Source organism: Macrobrachium nipponense, chromosome 19 (genome assembly GCF_015104395.2).
Source record: "Macrobrachium nipponense isolate FS-2020 chromosome 19, ASM1510439v2, whole genome shotgun sequence".
In the NCBI taxonomy this organism is placed as follows: domain Eukaryota; kingdom Metazoa; phylum Arthropoda; class Malacostraca; order Decapoda; family Palaemonidae; genus Macrobrachium; species Macrobrachium nipponense.
The window spans coordinates 12322660-12340754 of NC_061088.1; positions in this window are offsets into that span (position 1 = coordinate 12322660).

Consider the following 18095-nt stretch of genomic DNA (forward strand, 5'->3'; position numbering starts at 1 on the left):
AGCCCGGTAACTTGGCTTTCACAGACAGTTCTCCACAAACTCATAATGTAAGAACTATCAGACAATAAACGTCAAAACCGAGAGAGTGAGATTCTTTGCAGCTAGAGAGAGAAGAGAGAGAGAGAGAGAGAATGCCAAGGTTCCTTCTAACCAATCACGGCTGACTCTTGAGAAGTTATAACTTCTCAAAGTTGTCACAATTGAAATGTATAACTCAGCGTTCCCTGTGATGTCAGCGGTGGCTTTAAAAGACATTTGGAGACTCCTACTGCTTATATACTTGATTTCTCGAAGTGTCTGTGAGGAGTGAAATCAGAACAACTCTCATAGCGAAGAGGTCCACCTTCAGGTGATCCCCTTTTTCGTGGTAGTTCGTTGCCTTCAACATCGCCAGGAAACGCGACATCTTCCAAAGTATGTTCATGGACGTCTGACGAAGAAGTGCTCGTGATCAGAGCCATTCTGAAATGAAATGTAGATATGATTAACATAATTATTACGGCAAAAACCCTTCTCAATAAAGTAAACAAAACAACACGGAAAGAAATCCCTAGGGTAGGATTGAGGTATGTTTTTCAAATTTGAAAACAATGTACAACAGTGTGGTTAAAAAAGTCAAACATTATATATCTATATATATATATATATATATATATATATATATATATATATATATATATATATGTGTGTGTGTTTGTGTTGTGTGTTTGTTTGTGTGTGTGTGTGTGTGCACCAGTAAAAAAAAGAATGTATTTCGTGAATATTTACTGACTTGACAGTAAACCTTAGCTTAGCTACTAGGTGCATGAGGCAGTGAGTCGAGTCATAATAGTGTCCACAATGCCTCTTTACTTCTCGAATTCTTTGTTCTTTGTTTGGAGAAACTTGTCATTACAAAGCATCAAGTTAAGGGGGCATTGTGGCTATTACAATTACATATGTATCTGGTAAAAAAAATGACTAGTATATTCTACACACACACACACACACACACACAACAAGATATGAGAGGCAATTGTGCGTGTTGAATGAAAGTAAACAATTGTAGCATCCGTACTCACTTGGAGTCTTATCAGATGAATTTGACGCACGCAAACAATCGCTACTTGGCCACTGAACAGACGAGAATAGAAATGCAACATCAAGTTGTCAGACATGAAGTTTGCTACTTGGTAAACGCTCAGTTGGCTTGAAACCCAGACATGAGCGAACATCCTTTGTTGTGTGGGCCCCCCCCCACCCCCCCCCCCCCCCGACCCCCCCCATTCCTTTTGGGTTGTGGGTGGGCCCACCCCCCATGTAAACACACAACGTAATGTCATTACTTCATGCTCAAAATCGTATACTTGGAATCATGGTGTCCATAAAGTCCCAGTACCATTCTGAGGAATAAATACTTGTAATGGTACTGGGACTTTATGGACATCCAGTATATTCGGAAGGTAACGGAATCATGGATAGAAAAGGGGAACAAATAAGTGCATAGGTAACGAGAGAGAGAGAGAGAGAGAGAGAGAGAGAGACTGATTATTTTTAAACGAAATACTCAAACAGACAGGGAAAGGATCAATCTTGTTTATTTTTTCTTTTTTTTTTTAGGGGAAGCAAGAGAGAGAGAGAGAGAGAGAGCGAGAGAGAGAGAGAGAGAGAGAGAGAGAGAGAGAGATACAAGTTTGTTTCTAGGCAAAAAACAAGATCAAGATCCCTCCCTAATAAGTTCCCATAATGCAGCAAGAAGAGCTCTTTTTCATTATCTGACAGTTCTTTAATAGATTCGTTCAAGAGGAAGTTCCGACAGCGAAAATTCAGAATAGAGAACAAAGGGAAAAGCGTATTACAAGCAGACAAAAATCTAACAGAAACAAATGAGGGATAAACGAAGACACAAACAACTGAGTATAACTTCACAAACACACCTGCAAACTCGCATAGCTATAGGTGGTGGAAAGGAAAGCGTGCCAGTGAAGCCGTGTATCACATTGGGTGGGTGGGGGGGGTGGGGTTGTTGTTCATGCTTGGGCGCTCATTCTTAGTTCAGTGGTTGGAAGATGAAAGTGGCAGTGGTAGTGCTCTCTCTCTCTCTCTCTCTCTCTCTCTCTCTCTCTCTACTGAAACGGATTAATACTAATACTGTTCGGAGAGAGAGAATTTAAGAGAGCTTGTGGATAACCTTTGGAATGAGAATAAAAAACTATACTAGAGAGAGAAAGAGACAACTTAGTAATGAGAGAGAGAGAGAGAGAGAGAGAGAGAGAGAGAGAGAGTGAGAGAGAGAGATAATTTCATTATACTGTCCGATAAAAATAAAAAAATACTCGCACATGATATTAAACAATACCCTCTCCTCCCATTTGTTCCCCATCCGTGAGCCTTATGAAATAATCAGCGTAATTTTACCAGAAGCTTTTTAAGCTATATCATCTGTCACCGGTCTGTCCCACAAAAGAAAAAAAATGTAATATAGAAGACAATTTGTCATTCCTCATCAGTTTGTCACGTCGATGGATTACGCATAATTTATCAGCCTGTTATATTCAATTTAAAAACCAGATGATGCTCAGTTATTATACTAAGCACAGTTATTTTGATTATATTTTCAGTAAAATATCAATGCCATTAAGACATTCGCGGAAATATTATGCCTAGACTTTTTTTTTTATAAACACATGAACTGCTTTGTTGCCAAAACATATGCCTGAAAACACGCAAGTTATGAACATATATACAGACAGACAAATACACACACACGCACGCATGACAGTTCCAATAGAACAATGGGTATATATTATAAGGAACATTGAAAGTATGTTACTTCTTGCTGATGGAATGCTCCGTGAGCGATGAACACTCGTCAGCACATACTGAAATGTTGGCGAACGGGAGCGTTCTCGATGAACGAGAAAATCTAGGCCGGATAATCTGGGTGGCTCTCACCTGGATGTGCAAGCTGGCCTCATCGTGTCATATGATTTCTACGTCACAAAGGAGTGGTAACAGAATGTTCTAGAACAATATGTGCGTGGATATGTTTGTGTATCTAAAGGGGTCATTAGAGGGCAATAATTTGTATTAGTCAGTCGTTCTGCCTATCAAGGCGCGAGATCACGTGATAATGGAGTTTTTGACAGATAGCCCTGACTTCTGTCATGACAGACTTTGACATTTTATTGGGATATTTAATATGATGAGAGATCCAATTTTCCATTTAATTATTTGTTAGAAATATGGACAATCATGGCCTTAACTTCTTTAATTCCTTTCTTTTGTCAAGTTAAGTTGATTTTGAGTTACATTTCCATTTATATTTTCCGAATGTTAGTATTTATATATATATTTTTTTCCGAGGACAAACAGTGGGTGCAAAATACGGGACTATTTATTCCTGTAATTTTCAAGGTCTGCTCCGAAAGCAAAAGAATGATTTAGCACAAAAGGCAGACCAGTATATTACCCTCCAGACCAAATTTGTTAGTCGTTGTTTGAATGTCATATACGTACAAGCTCTCACATACACTCTCTCTCTTTCTTTCTCCCACACACAAACACACACCCAAACACAGTTCATTTCATGACTAACTTCCTCTCTGATGTCAATTCCAAAGACAACCAAACAGGTGTCATTCGACGCCTGCAACTGACGTGGGGAATATTCACTGTGACTTCAAAAGGAGACGGTCCTTGTTTGTCCTGTGTCAAACGGCGACTTAAAAGCTTATGAATATGCAGGTGACCAAATGTTAACCAAATATAGGTGTTTATGACTGGAAACTTCCCTTTGCAACGACGTGAATATACATTACTTTCTCCTCAGTGTGAAATAGTTCTCTATTATATGATGCTAAAACATTCTTTGATTTAATTAGATTGCCAAACGTTCCCATTCATATAAGTATTTCAATTTCGTTTGAACTGTTAATAATTCATTTATCATCTTGGAATACGTATTTACGTAAAAATCTGCAAATGAACTTCTTCCGTGCAATATATATGAATGCCTAGTTCGACAACTGTTCAAAGTCCCAAAATGAAAATAACAGCCTCCTTTAATGTCAAAACACCGTAATAGACAAACACTTCATAAGAGGCCTTAAATGATCGAGCAGTCTTGTGCAACCTAATCAATAAACAGGCCACTCCTGGATGAAGTGTTGTGGATCTCTTCTGCAACTTGAATAATCTAAGAACGGGGAAGGTCACTGTGCTACGAAACCTGGCAGATGTTGTTGCAAAGACGTTTAAGCGATACTGATGGCTTTCGTAAACCAGTGCTTGTTGTTATTGTTATTATTATTTATTATTATCATGTAAGTAGATGAAACCTACACACTTGAAACAAGTAAACCAAAGGAGCTACTGCAAGGTAATTGAAGCAACTATCTTAACAGGAGAGAGAGAGAGAGAGAGAGAGAGAGAGAGAGGGAGAGAGAGAGAGAGAGAGAGAGTAATGTAATTGAAGCAACTACCTTAACAGGAAAGTGCGAGAGTGAAAGGAAGTGAGAGAGAGAGAGAGAGAGAGAGAGTAGAGGGGGTGTCAGGAGAGAGAGAGAGAGAGAGAGAAGAGAGAGAGAGAGAGAGAGGAGAGAGAGAGAGAGAGAGAGAGAGAACCCTTATGAGACTAACTATAGCATAATGAAGCTCTCTATTTGAAAGATGCATTAGATTTTAGTTAGTCGAATACTATGCAAATGTATAACTGAAAAAATTTGCAAATTCATGCAATAAATACACACATGCATGTAATAAACTATGAACTTATACCTCTTATTTCCCTACAAGAATAACTACTTGAAAGAATTAAGAATTACTCGCGAAACGGGAAAAAAGTATATTTTTCTTACAAGACTATTGATAAGGACACAATCATATTTGAAAAAAAATGTATGCTACTATTACTGAGGAGAGAGAGAGAGAGAGAGAGAGAGAGAGAAAATTTTTTTGGTTAAATTACAAATGTCAATCTAATCAACGCAACTCGGTTGCTTTGTTCGTATCCCGAGTCCTCTTTGTAACTCTCTGCTACCTGCACCAGACTCCTAAGACCTGTTGCAAGTTTGCAAGTTTTAGCAACAATTTCTTTATTCGTAGTTGTTAAGGTTATTCTCTATTAAAATATAGGATTTAGGCCAAAGGCCAAGTGCTGGGACCTCTGAAGTCATTCAGTGCTGAAAGGGATATTGACAGTAGGAAGGTTTGAAGGGTAACAGAAGGAAAACCTCACAGTTGCACTATGAAACAACTGTTAAAGAAGATGGAAAGTCAGATTGGAGAGAAGGAGAACGGAGGTACAGTAAAAGGAATGAAAGAAGTTGCAGCTAGGGGCCGAAGGGACGCTGCAAAGACCCTTAAGTAACGCCTAAATTGCAACACGTGAGGTGCACTGATGGCATCACCCCTCTACGGGGTATTCTCTATTAGGGGGAGAAGGTGAGAATATCATTACAAAAAAGAAAAAAAAAAGACTGCAACCTTTCGCCGCTGGCCTTTCTAAGAGCCCTGCTCAAAGCATAAGAATCCCTGCATAAAGCTTTAGTGTAAATTCGGTAAAGGGGAAAAATACCGCCCACCTCACTCGGAGGATAAAAGGGCCCAAGCGTTTGAGTCTCTCTCTCTCTCTCTCTCTCTCTCTCTCTCTCTCTCTCTCTCTCTCTCTCTCTCTTTGTGGATTATTGAAGGTGTTAAACTTTTCTTTCGTATCATGGCCTTATTCGTCGAGGAAAAGGATCTCGACTTTGAGAATTCAATCTCTCTCTTCTCTCTCTCTCTCTCTCTCTCTCTCTCTCTCTCTCTCTCTCTCTCAGTGGTTTATTGCATGCCACAAATTTCTCTTTACTCCCGCGAGGTCTTTCCTGTCGTGGCTCCATCCATTCGCTGCTGTCTGAGAAGAGAGGTCGCGGTTTATCACAACGAACGCCTTTATGTTCACAAGACAGGTTGGTGAGTGTTTCCTTGAAAAAATTAAATTTTAAACCCTCCTGACACGTGCAGTGAATTACGTAGTACCTAGTATTCAGTGCCATGTGGTGGGTCGCAATCTGGAAGACAATAGTAGTGTTAGCATAGTATAATCATTTACAGAGTTTACTGATCTGGACATTCTTTACATATATATATGTGTATATATATATATATATATATATATATATATATATATATATATATATATATATATATATATATATATATATATATATATATTTACAAAACACATATCAACTGTGATAAAGGATATTCTCTTATGACCTCTCAAGCGACCCAGATTTCACAAGGGGTATTATAACAGATCCTACAGGAATCCTTTAGGCTGACTGCTTCGCTTCCTCGTCAATAACCTCTCCGAGTCAAACTACCTGTTTGTCTTCCTGTCAGTCATTCTGTTTGGCTGTCTGTCTGTCTCAATATATGAAAGATGTTCGATTAGTCGTGCTTAATTGCACTTCAGCTCTCCTGGAGAGAGAGAGAGAGAGAGAGAGAGAGAGAGAGAGAGAGAGAGAGAGAGAGAGAGAGAGGTGACTCCATTAAACTCTGAGTGGCGCAATCATATCATATCCAGGACAGGTGGTCTGGCGTTCCATAATCAGAAGCTCAAATGAATTCAGTCTTCTGCCAATCATTTTTCCGCACCTGACAGAATCAGTCCAGTGTTGATGACGGTATCAACTGTTTGCAAAATATTTCTAATTTATTATGGTAGTTAGTGAAGAAACACGGTAAGTTATTTCAAAAGATTAATTGCCACTGCATTTTTCACGTATACCACAAATAGAGTTTCCACTGTACTTTTAATTTATACCGTAATATTGATATCCACAATGTTCCTACCTTATCAATCCTTCTGTTATCCGTCTTACTTCCGCAATAACCCTCCTACAGTACACATCACTGGTATGCTATGTAGTTTTTGATCCCATAAATCATCATAGATTTCCCTATCACCTTTAATAAGATAGAAGTAGCTACAGTCGAGAGATAACCAAAAGGACAAGAGCAGTTGAGCTGAGCTGAAGGAACATTGAAAAGAAATCTAACCACTGCCAATAAGACTTCCTTTGGTAAATTTGAAAAGAAACTTTAAAGGGCCTGTTGTGAATAATTCTCTCTCTCTCTCTCTCTCTCTCTCTCTCTCTCTCTCTCTCTCTCTCTCTCTCTTTGAAAACCCGCCTCTTAATGCAATTTCTGTTTATGGACGAACAGCTTCAGCAAATGGCAGACATAAAGGCACAAATAATCCACTATCGTTTTTCGCCCAAGAGATTTTCTAAGCCTTTTTCCAGGTAAAGATTCGCAGTGCAATGTTTACATTCATTTCCCAGAGAACTCACAGCAACGGCTTTGGTCTGACTTGGTCCCCTTCTTTTCACTCGAATTTCAATTGGGCTTGAGGTTAATTCGTTTCTATTTTTCTTTTCAAAGCTACGAGTTTTGCACGAAAATAAATACAAATTACTCTCAAGTCTTAGCGGCAATGATGACTGGTGCATTTTATTTTACATTTGTCTCTGCTTCAGTGGGTGAATAATCTATACATACAAATCTGTAATAAAAATAAATTTTCACTATTGATTTGGAGATGATGAATGAACATTGTATAAATGAATTCATTCATGAATAATTCATTGACATGAAGTAATGATGAAACAAAAATGCATTTCATCAAGTGTAGCTTTTCCATTATTAGAACCACTTTCCCCCAAAGAATCTTTCCTTTCATCATTCTCAATATATAACAATAATATCCCCGTAGGAGGTTAGTGCCGTCAGTGGACCTCATGCGGTGCACTGTAGGCAATACCTAAAGTTCTTCGAAGCGTACCTTCGGCCCCTAGCTGCAACCACTTTCGTTTCTTTTACTGTACCTCCTTTCATATTCTCTTTCTTAATCTAACTTTCCACCCTCTCCTAACACTTGATTCATAGTGCAACTGCTTTGAGGTTGCCTCCTGTTACTCCTTTCAAACCTTTTACCGTTAATTTCCATTCAGCACTGAATGACCTCATAGGTCCCAGAGCTTGGCCTTTAGCCTAAATTCTGTATTCAACTCAATTCAATACAACGATAATAAATCACTACAGAGGTCCTTGAATCATATTTCCGCCCTTCTTCATTAAACCCCAGCCAGATTCAAAGCAACCCCTCAAATCTAATACAAAAATGAGACCCCACTTCCTTGAGTATACCACCTCTTCCCCCTCCCGATCCCCCAACACCAAAATCCCCGTCCCCCGCGACCCAGAAGAAGAACTCTGAATGAAATGAGTAAACAATCCTGGCGCGACTCCGGCGAAGAGATTAAATGTGTTTTTGGTTTTGGCTCAGATGTGGCACACGAAAGGCAAAAAGATGCTATGCTAAATATAGTAGCGTCTTTCTCTCTTTCACTGTTTCTCTCTTGTCAATAAGTTTATACTTTCTCTCCCTCTCTAAGAGGATAGCGTCAGTGGAACATGAAGCACTGATGGATTAAACGACTCTCCTCTCTCTCTCTCTCTCTCTCTCTCTCTCTCTCTCTCTCTCTCTCTCTCAATATTTAAATATTTATGATGCAAAACTTTACAGAAGATGACCAAATTTAAGCTTGAAGAAATGCATCTCAGTGAAAGTTTCTCCAAGATTTTTTATGAGAGAGAGAGAGAGAGAGAGAGAGAGAGAGAGAGAGAGAGAGAGCATTTCGGGTAGGATTCGGCAAGCGAATTACGGAACTCTCTAGTCCAAGGTAAAGAGAGTTCTCTTTAACTTGCTCTAGTCTACCTATTCTATATCAAGTGACCTGCACATACGCATTCCTTCTTTCATTAAATCTTAGCAGGGCTTCAACGGAGAGAATTATCATACAATTTTTCAACATAAACTAAAAACATGAAGGATTTCTTGGCATATATCTTTTACTTATTTAATAATTTCTATTTATTTATTTATTTATTTAATTAATTATTTCTGGCAGCAGGAAAAACTGTAAAGCTATTTAGTTTTAGAGGAAAAAAAACCGCACTTGCTTACTGCAATTTCGACTAAGAAAACTGTCAAAAGACCAGACAGGGCCCTTTAACCACTCGACCTTCATCATCCATCAAGGGAAGACTTCGAAAACTTCTGCCGCCCTTTTTCGTTAGCCTTCCCTGCAAACAATTACTCTCACCAGAAAGAAAACTTAATTAAAATGAGTTTTTCCCGGAGAAGGTAAATTCTAGAAGTAAGACGTCAGCAGAGAATATTCTAAAGCTACATTAGCAGTTCTACAGCAACAGCGGCTGTACGGAGAATTCAGAAATTCACACTGCTCTTTCTACCATTTTTATGGGACGCGTTTTCATCATAACTATATCACTTTGAAAATCTCTCTATAATCATATTTTTCCTAAAACTTGTTCATTCATAACAGATGTCTCCTCGGGTGTACTAACGAGTCTTTGAGACATCCTAAGCCTTATAACTCTCCCTCTCTCTCTCTCTCTTCTCTCTCTCTTCTCTCTCTCTCTCTCTCAAATAACATGGTGTTTTAAGATTCAGTTCAGTTTTTTGAATTAAATAATTTAGTGAGATTTTAGGAATATGTTTATTATAGCAATAGCTTATACGAGGTCTGTGATTAGAATGTTCAGAGAGAAACATTCTCGTTATTTCACGTTGAGAAATGTTTATTAATATTACCGACTTAAATGTGTACATTTAAGATTCAACATTCAGGATATTTCTCCTTTTTGTTATTTCGATTAATTGAATATATATACCTTCATGAATTCCATATATCTGAGATCTGTTATATATATATATATATATATATATATATATATATATATATATACTATATATATATATATATATATATATATTATGATATATACATAACTTTATTACTTGTTTGTGTGGGGCGGACGTGTTGGAGGTCTCTCTCGCGTTTTTTCACAGATAAGAAGGGTTTTTCGCCCTTGGTGATTATACCTTTTATAGTAAGCAATGTGTTAATAGTGTCTCCACGTAATACCCGGCGTGTAAGCCGGAGAGTGTTATGCAATTGCAGATATTCTAATATTCTTTCTGCTCCAATCAGTGCCTTAGAAATCTTTCAAATCACAGCTACTCGAGGCCTATTGGTCCTGGGAAATGGGTAAAAGAATGCATTGTATGTGTTAGTGCTTGGCCCTTCCCTTACCACAAAAATGTCATCCGACCAACCTCCAACCGTTGCGCAAGTGACCCTGGCACCTACCGGTGCCTGTGCCCCACACACAAGTTCCGTACTCACAAACAATTGTCTGTACTTTACCCAATACCAATCGAACCGTTCCGACGTCGAGTCCGCTATTCAATCTGTCAGTGATGCCTTCTCCGATGAGGAAATCAACGTTGCATATACGAAATGCAAAGATCTGATACCAGAGAGCATTCTCAAGGAGCGATCCGCGAAGAACTTGTCCTCACACAAAAAAATATCATATATCAACTAAGTGGCTAAGGAACTGCTCGGTGGAAATCTAACGCCGATGACCTTACAATCTGCCTCCAAAGGGGGCCGCTTGACTAAGCCTACCCGCGGTGTCCACACGGCGGCAGAAAATGCCTTCCAAACAGGCAAAAATCCCTTCTCAGAAATAATGGGAAAAAACTCAGAAAAAATTGAGGAGACAAATGATAAATTATCAAGAATCTGGGACGTGATCAAAGGACTGCAGGATTCCCTAGACAGTCTTAAAACGGTGGAAACAAATAATCTCACACGGATCTGGGATGCGATCAAAGGAGTGCAGGGATCGATTGACAATCGCACAGATAGCCACCAAAACTCCTATGAATGCGGCATCCAGTTTTTCCTCGCCTCCCAGCAACACGGAAGTGCCCCCCTTCACCTGTAGGCCGTTCTGAGGAGACAGTTGGTCCCCCAACCTCCCCTCCCTAATTGATGCATTAGAAAAAGAATGCCAAAAGCATGTAAACTGTGTAAGGTGTGGTATAGCATAGTTAATCCACAAAACCTAATCAGAAAATGTGCTGCATGCAACATTCCGACCCATCCACAGTGTGCTGAGGTAATGCAAGATATGAGAAAAGACACAAGAATTTTTTGCTCAACATGTCTACCATGGATAGACAATGTTATTAAATCAAGATTGAATGTACAAATAGTTGAGGATGAAGAAGAAGAAGAAGAGGAAGAAGAAGAAGAAGAAGAAGAAGAAGAAGAAGAAGAAGAAGAGGAAAACGTAAGAGAAGTAAACAAAACTGAAATGACAGAAAAAGATAAGGAAAACAAAGAACAAGATAAAAGTATGGATGCAGAGATACTCATTGATACTACATATGAGGCTATAAAGCAGCATACCTACGAAGAAATAAATTACGATATGACAGCACAAAAGAAAATGCCGAAGAGGCTCTACCCAGATCTACACAATGACGGGAAAGAGGAAAAAATATACAAAAAAGACAAAGTCTGCAACCTTTTGAAAAGAGGGAATTGCAGATATGGAGAAAAATGTTACTACAAACATCCTAAGGTATGTCACAACTATGAAATATATGGTAAATGTGCATACTTAGATGGATATGAGGATGATTGCAGAGATCTACATCCAAAAAATATGCAAAAAACCTAAAAGAAGGAAAAGGATGGTAGTTCGACAAAAAATGTAAATATATGCCACCCCTGTAGCCATGAAAATAATCAAATAAATAACCCAATCAAGCAATAAAATCCAAAATAAGAAAGAAACAAATAAAGAGAGGAATGAAGAATATCAGGTAAAAAGCAAGCCATCAACGAGATATGCAGAGGTGTCAGCAAAAAATTTCAATGCATCAGCTCCAAGATTCTACTCAAGAGATAATAACTGTTTTTATTATGCAAGAGGATATTGCAGATATGGAGAAAAACAATTGCAGATTCAGACACAAAATGAATAATTATTGATGAAAGAAGAACAAATATTATGGAAAAGTTGGATTTTTTAATGTCAGAATTTCTGGAAATGAAAAAAAGAACAACATACCAGAAAACAGGAAAGAGACATGGGAAAATCCTTATTATTACCAATATTAAATGAAGGAGGAAAACACGCAAACCATCATAGTGATGAATGCGCAGGGTTTAGTTACGAGTAACTCAAAAGAAAAATAGAGTACTTAGAAGAACTAACCCAAATTGAAAAGAAAATAGATATAATGAATATAAGTGAAACCTGGTATTCCCAAGAGACTGGGAATGATGATCAAATAAAAGGGTTTCAAACTTATAGATCAGATAGAAAAAATAGGAATCAAGGGGGAACCGCAATATATGGGGAAAGACAAAAAAAAACAAAGGAAAAATTGAAAAAAATATATGAGAAATATAGTAACTCAGAATGTGAACTAATAGCGGTAGAATTTGAATCTGAAAAATTAATGAACATAGTAATATATAGACCTCCTAATACTAAAGAGTTTGACTTAATAATAGAAAAATTGGATGATATATGTAGAAATCACAAGGACTGGACTATTCTCCTATCTGGAGACTTCAACTTTCCTTTCGTAGACTGGAAAGAACGAATAGGAGATTGTGGATGTACTTATACATATAAAAAAGAGAGTAATAGTAGTGCAGAAGATAAGAGGCAATTCGAAAAGCTATTAGATATGCTACTAGAATACAACATTCAACAAATAAATCACCTGCCAAGTATTTCAGACCATAATGTCATAGAATTAACAGTCCATTCCAAAGCAAGTGAAAACAGAGATAAGCAAGAAATGAAAAAGTGGGAAGGATATGGAAAATACAACTTCTACAGTAAAAATATAAAATGGTCAGAAATAAATGAAGAATTAAAAAAAGATTGGGATAACATTTTCGTAAGTGATGACATAAAGGTAAATACGGAGATATTATATAAAATATTAGAGAAAATAGTGGATAAATATATACCGAAGAAGAAAAGTAAACATCAGTCATGCATACCAAGAGACAGAAGGATCTTGTTCCAGAAAATCAGAAAGTGGAAAAAAGGTCTAGCAAAAGAAAAAAAATGCATGGAAAGTTATAGAACTAAAAAGTAAGATAGAAAATGCAGAACAAAAGATTATACAATCAAAGAAAATGAAAACGGGACTTGGAAGAAAAAAAAAACCCTAGTAAATATCAAGCAAAATCCCAAACTATTATACTCATATGCGAAGAAGATGAATAAAAGAAGAATAGAAATAGGCCCTCTAAGAATTGAAGGGAGATTAACGAATGAAAAAAAGGAAATTTGCAAACATACTGGCAGAACGATATAAGAGAGAATTCACCCCTAGAATAGATAATGAAGATAATGATATAGAAGTAAGGGATGAAAATAGTGAATATTTAGCTGACATAGATATTAATGAAGCTGATATTGTGCAGGCTATTAATGAAATTAAAATGGAGCTGCTGCAGGGCCTGATGGAATCCTGCTATTTTGTTAAAGAAAGTAGTTCATTCTATCGCAAAGCCACTTGCAATATTATTAAGACAAAGTGTAGATACAGGCAAGATTTATGATGAGCACAAATTAACATATATTACCCCTACTTTCAAAGTGGATCAAGACTAGAGGCAAGTAATTATAGGCCTGTGAGTCTAACATCACATATTATGAAAGTGTATGAAAGGGTAATGAAGAAAAATATTATGAATCATTTAATAAAAAATAATTTGTTTAATAAAGGACAACATGGTTTCGTACCCGGAAAAAGTACACAAACCCAACTGTTAGTCCACCGTGAGAACATATTCAAAAATATGAAAAGCGGAAATGAAACAGATGTGGTTTATTTAGACTTTGCAAAAGCTTTTGACAAAGTAGACCATAATATATTAGCGAAGAAAATTAGAAAACACAATATCGTGGATAAAGTAGGAAGATGGTTAAAAGAATTTTTACACAACAGAAAACAGATAGTTATTGCAAACGATAGACGAGAAAATCGATGAAGCCAAGGTAATATCCGGTGTGCCGCAAGGTACGGTGTTAGCTGCAATACTGTTTGTTATTATGATTGAAGACATAGACAATAATGTTAAGGATTCGGTAGTGAGTAGTTTCGCAGATGACACAAGAATAAGTAGAGAAATTACTTGTGATGAAGATAGGAACGCTCTACAAAGAGACCTTAACAAGTATATGATTGGGCAGAGGTAAATAGGATGGTATTTAACTCTGATAAATTTGAATCAATAAATTATGGAGACAGAGAAAGAAAGCTATATGCATATAAGGGACCTAATAATGGAGACAATCACAAATAAGGAAGCAGTTAAAGACCTTGGTGTGATGATGAATAGGAACATGTTATGCAATGATGAAATAGCAACTCTGTTGGCAAAATGTAAAGCAAAAATAGGAATGTTGTTACGGCACTTCAAAACAAGAAAAGCTGAACACATGATTATGCTTTATAAAACATATGTTCGTAGTCCACTTGAATATTGCAATATGATATGGTACCCACACTATCAAAAGGATATTGCACAAATAGAGAGTGTACAAAGGTCCTTTACAGCTAGAATAGAAGAAGTTAAAGACCTTGACTACTGGGAAAGACTACAATCCTTAAAATTATATAGTCTAGAAAGGAGAAGAGAACGCTACATGATAATTCAGGCATGGAAACAGATAGAAGGAATAGCAGAAAATATCATGAAACTAAAAATATCAGAAAGAGCAAGCAGAGGTAGATTAATAGTGCCCAAAACTATACAGGAAAAAATAAGGAAAGCACACAGACATTAATCCACTACGCACCAGCATCGATAATGCAGCGTCTATTCAATGCGTTGCCAGCTCATCTGAGGAATATATCAGGAGTGAGCGTAGATGTGTTTAAGAATAAGCTCGACAAATATCTAAACTGCATCCCAGACCATCCAAGATTGGAAGATGCAAAATATACCGGAAGATGTACTAGCAACTCTCTGGTAGACATTAGAGGTGCCTCACACTGAGGGACCTGGGCAACCCGAACAAGATGTAAGGTCTGTAAGGTCTGTAAGGTCAGTGCCTCCGGTGGAAGATAGACCTCCGGTGATGATTACCAGCCCTTGTGATCCTCCCCACCCTATCTCTCCCCGCCAACCCCCCATCGTAGATGCTGATGAGAGTGATCTTGAGGGGTCTGACGGCTGGCAGATACAAACAAGCAGAAAGAAGAGTAGAACCTCTCGTTTGGCTGCTGGACCAGAGCCCAACATTCGAGTTTCACCTCGCCCGACACCAGAGAAGAGATGTCACGTAGCAATTCACAATTTGCGCTCATCGGTGACGCTAGACGCCATAGTGGAGAGAGTCAAGTTTCTCACTGGCTCTGACCCACTTATCTCTCACGAACTCCCATGCAGAAGTAAACATAAAGTGGCTTACAGGATTACCTGCCTATTTCAACACCTCGACGTTCTTAAAGGCGAGAATTTCGGTCCTAATATATTAGCTTCAAGATATAACCTAATCGGGACCAACCACCCCCAGGGGAACTTACTGTCACTCCAACCAGGGTCGTTTTCCACCACAAGTGCCAGCCAACCGCCCACGGCGAGTGACTGCCCACTCCCCTGGATATCCCCCCTATCCACCAATGATCGGCGCATTCATCTCCCATTTTCGTGAGTAGCCATGGATACATTAAACATAATCTCTTGGAATATTTTTGGCCTCAAGCGGAACATTCCTCTCCTAAACATGCTCTGCAAAAATTTCAACGGCATCATTGCATTGCAAGAAACGCTCCTCTGGCCTCATGACCTTGCCATCTGCGATTCAATTCATGAAGACTTCAGAACCTTCTCGACTTCATCCATGCAAGTTACAGATCAAATCATAGCCGGTCGCCCGAAATGGGGACTTTCTTTCTTGTGCCACAAATCGTTAGACAATATGATAAAGGTGATGACCTACAGGAGTGACAGATTGCTTGGGCTTCAAGTGACAGTAGGGAACTCTAAAATCCTAATAATTGATGTTTATATGCCATGGGAAAATAACTATAATTTTGATCATTACTGCATGATCCTAGGGGAGTTACACAGTATTATTCAAGATTCTCCTGCTGATCATATTTGTATAATAGGGGACCTTAATTCTCACCCCACAAAATAATTTTATAATGAACTTACTCGCTTCTGTCAAAATCATGCTCTCCAAATTAGCGATGTAATGCTCCTCCCTCCCTCTCCTACTCATATGTACATAATAGAGCGGACGCAATTACAACCTCCTAGCTGGACCACTGCATCACATCTCCACAACTTCATGATTCTATTATGACCTGCAATATTCGCTACGATCTTGCAACGGGATACGATCACATCCCATTACAGGTGTCATTCAGTACCCCATCCCTCCTACCGTGAACCCACTAACTGACCGCCCACCAGCGGTTAACTGGGAGTTTGAAAACCAACTGAAAACCAGATACTTTAGGGCGACCACGGAAACCAGGTTGCGGTCAATAATTCAACCGGCTGACGCCTTACTGTGTACCAACACAAAATGTAGAAATGACCACCACAAGAGGGATCTGAATGAATTCTATTCGAACATAATCTCCGCTATGCTTGCTTCGGGCAGGACTACCTATAGATTTTGTCAAGGTAATTCTCGTAATATGCCTGGTTGGAATGACTTGGTTAAGGATCTGTATACATACTCACGAGAAATGTTTTTACTGTGAAGGCAAAATGGCAGCCCGAGGGAAGGACACACTGCATTACTAATGAGGCAGGCGAGAGCGCAATTCAAACTTGCTCTTAAGCACTGCAGGTTAAATGAAAAACAACTAAGAGCCGATGCAATGTCTTAAACGTAGAATCTGGTGATTACCCTCGTCTTTGGAAAGATATCCAGTCCTTAAATCCCAAACTAAAAAGCTATCACAGAGAGTAGGGGAAGCAGTCGGAGACGAGGCTATCGCAAGGATGTGGGGTGATCACTTCAACAATATCCTGAATTGCATAAATGATCAGGATTCCCGAAGCGAGGTAGATAACCTCCTTAATGACAACATTCAATTTCATTTTGCAGACCGTATTACGCCAGGTAACATCAGCGATGCCATAAACAGCATACCTAATAATAAATTGCCTGGCTGTGACGGTCTTTTCCCGCAGAGGCTTTCAAATTCTGCCATCCGATAATTTTACATTTTGCTATCTGCCTTATTCAATGCGTGCATAATTCACCAGTTTCTTCCAGACTCCCTACTTAGTTCACTTGATATTAATCAAAAACAAGCTAAAGGATGCAGCTGACCCTGGCAACTACCGGCCAATTGCAATCACAACGATCGCATCAAAGATACTTGAGTCGGTTCTTCTTGTGAGACTTCTCCCCTTTCTACACACCACTGACAACCAGTTCGGGTTTAAAGCAAACCACTCAACCGACCACCCTGCATCTACATACTGAAAGAATTGCTGAACTACTACCTATCATCAGCATCTGTTTTCCTGTGCTTCGTAGATGTGAGAAAAGCATTTGACAGAGTAAACTATCTGAAGCTCTTCCTGAAGCTGCATAAAAGGGGCACACCCCACCCCTATATCTAATTGGCATTTTACATTGCTGGTTCTCCACACGCAATTCTGTGTCAAATGGGGCAACATATTATCGTACACCTTCGGCTCCCTAAACGGGCTTCGGCAAGGGGGCATTCTCTCTCCATACCTGTTTAATACGTACACAGATGCCTTGAATGTCAAAATGAACTCACTCGCAATCGGATGCACTGTCAATGAAACAACTATAAACAACCTCTGTTACGCCGACGATATGGTTCTGATTTCCCCATCAGTGCATGGCTTCCAACGACTCATGGACACTTGCCGCCAATATGCAGAGGAATTGATATATTCTACAACGAAACCAAGACCCAGTGCATGTCGCTGCTCCTGAGATCGCTTAAGCATATTGCAGAACCACAAATTTTCCTCGGAAACCATCGGCTGGATTTGTGCGCGAAATTCCGTTTTTGGGTCACATTATTACCGACGACTAAAAGATACGGCAGACATTGAACAGAGGCGTCGTAAACTATGTGCAACTGGCAACATGATTGCAAGGAGGTTTGCCTTCTGTCACCGAGACGTGAAACTGCTGCTCTTCCG